Here is a 2,765-nt window from a genome sequence, read left to right as displayed (position 1 = left end):
GGAAGGAAGGAAGGAAGGAAGGAAGGAAGGAAGGAAGGAAGGAAGGAAGGAAGGAAGGAAGGAAGAAAGAAACACTGCTCTTGTAGGGGACCTAGGATTGGTTCCCAGCACCTGTATGAGATCGGACACAGGAACACAGTGTCCACACATACATATGGATAAGCAACCTTGTGCTGAATCTATATACCTTTGATGTATGTGGTTTACTAAAGTGTTTGTTTTGGGGTCTGACTTTGCAGCCCAGGCAAGCCTTGAACTCACAGCCATCTCCCTGTCTCAGTCCCCTGAGCCTTGGGGTCACAAACATAGGCCACTGTGCTGGATTAGGGCTTGGTTCAGGTCCCTTCACCTTTAGTGACAGTGTTGGACCTGGACTAGGTGGAAATCCTTGGCTTGCCCTGCCCCTGCCTCACACATCAAGCCGACTGGACAGTCTATGGTGGGGCTGAGCCCTTGGTTTCTTAGGTCAGTCTGTTTTGTGTGTTGGGTTATACCAGGAGGTGGGATCTCCCCTGTCAGCTTGCCTCGTATGTGTGCCCTGAGTGTGTCCTAATACTTGAACCACTGCACTCTGTCATTATTATTTTCTTCCTTTTATTTTTTATTTTTTATTTTTTTTTGATGCAAGGTCTCTGGTAGTGTAGGCTGACCTGAAACTGTTTAAATGGCCCAGGGTAGCCTTGAACTCCTGATCTTCCCTCGCCTGGGATTATAGGCTTGCCATCGCCACACCCAGGAGTAAACACTGCTTTCTTGTTTCTCTATGTGCACGTTGGTAACAGTTCTAACATTCTTAGCTCCTGTGGGTCATCCTGACCTCTTCTCTGTGTTTTCCGTAATCTCTTAGGAACTTGGCCCCAAGTGCTAGCCAGGAGTGGAGAATGCAGGCCCTCCCTTCATTGACATCCCAAACCCCAGCGTAGCCCCCATGTGGCTGCAGAAAGGAAGGAAGGATTTCTCAGTTCTTGGGGGCTGGTTTCTCTGAAGTTCCCCTTTTCCTCATCCCTCTGCCCCCCCCCCCTTCCTGTAGACAGCCTGCGGGCGGCTCCCGGAGTCTAGGCTTGCTCTTTGCATCTTTTCCAGTAAAGTTGCAAGTGAGCCACTGAAAGTTGCTAGAAACTTATAATGAAATCTGGCAGAGCCTCACCCTTCTTGCCCTTGGTATAGGTTGGGGGTCCTTTTCCCAACTATTGAGACTGCTGGGGGCCAGGCAGGTGTCTAACGAAAGGCAAAATGGGTTCTCACTGGGTAGAAGAGGTCAGAGGTCACAGGAGATGTTTTTTTGTTTCTTGGTTGTGTGTGTATGTGAGAAAGAGAGAGAGAGAGAGAGGTTTTTTGTTTTGTTTTTTGAGACAAGGTCTTACTGTGTCGCCCTGACTGGCCTGGACCTTTTTAAGTAAACCAGATCTGTCTCAAAACTCACAACGATCCACCTGCCTCTGCCTCCCCCAGGGCTAGGCTTAAAGGTTTGTGGTTCCCTGCTTGATTTTTTTTTTTTTTTTTAAACAGCATCTCATACATTCTAGGTTAGGCCTGAACCCTGGGATAATAGGTATATGCTGCTAGACGCTCCTTGAGAAGGGGAAAGATCCTAGCTGGTCTCCTGTCAGGGCAGTTTAGGAACAAAGGTTAAGAACATCCATTGGGGATCAGCCTTGAGTTCGGATCCTACCCTTCCCTCTCACTTTCTATGACCTGGTCCTATTATTTATTGGGACCAATGAGGGGTCAGTGTATGGAAGGACCTGTTCTTGGTTTGGTTCTTAGAAAGGACGGTTAGTTAGCACTGAGTGTTTGCACGTGCCAGTCCCTCCTGCGCGATGCAGAACTGTGTACCAGGCAGGCCCCGGGGGGTGGAGATGGGGGGTCAGATCGTGGTTGCCACTTCTAAGGAGTGAGAAGAGGGTTGTGACCTGGAGAGAGGGACAGGCTCAGCTGTCTGGGGACTGCCTATGTTTATGTCCCTCCTGGTCCCCGTTTAGTGCTGCACAGCGCGCTTTGACAACTTTGTGGGCAGAGCTGTGCTCATTGTATAGGGGGCCGGAGATGCGGGAAGGAAACCCTTGGCTGGAGGGACCGGGAATGCTCCAGAGGGAAGCAGCATTGTTTTACTTTATTGATTCTGAGACAGGGTCTCCATATGTGGTACTGGCTAGATTCTGATGTTGTGGTAGCATGTGGGTGCCAGGTCTCTGAGTCACAGACAGTTGTGAGCTGCCATGTGGGCTGGGATTGGAACGTGGGTTCCATGGAAGAGCAGTCAGCGCTCTTAACCGATGAGGAAGTACTGTAATAAATTGACCCTGGTTCAAGAAGGATAGGCTCCAGCCAGGTGTGGTGGTGCACGCCTTTAACCCCAGCACTGGGGAGGCAGTGGCAGGCGGATCTCTATGAGTTTGAGGCCAGCCTGGTCTACAAGGCAAGTCCAGGACAGCCAGGACTACACAGAGAAACCCTGACTCCAAAAACAAACAAACAAAAAATTCTATTTTAATTTTATCTTATGTGTATTACGGGTGTTTTACATACACGTATCTATGTGCTTCATATGCACCTGGTGCCTGGGAGGACATAGGATCCCCTGGGGCTGAAGTTTCAGATGTGAACTATCATCTGGGTTCTAGGAATTGAACTCAGGCTTTCTGGAACAGCAGCCGGTGCGCTTAACCTCTGAGCCATCTCTCCAGCTTCTCCTCTCATTTGGCATTCCCTTTCTTCCTTCCTTCCTTCCTTCCTTCCTTCCTTCCTTCCTTCCTTCCTTCCTT

This window comes from Psammomys obesus, unplaced genomic scaffold (assembly GCF_907164565.1).
Source record: "Psammomys obesus unplaced genomic scaffold, mPsaObe1.curated_primary_1811, whole genome shotgun sequence".
Classification (NCBI taxonomy): Eukaryota; Metazoa; Chordata; class Mammalia; order Rodentia; family Muridae; genus Psammomys; species Psammomys obesus.
The sequence above is the reverse complement of the archived record's forward strand: the minus strand, read 5'-3'. Positions refer to the sequence as shown.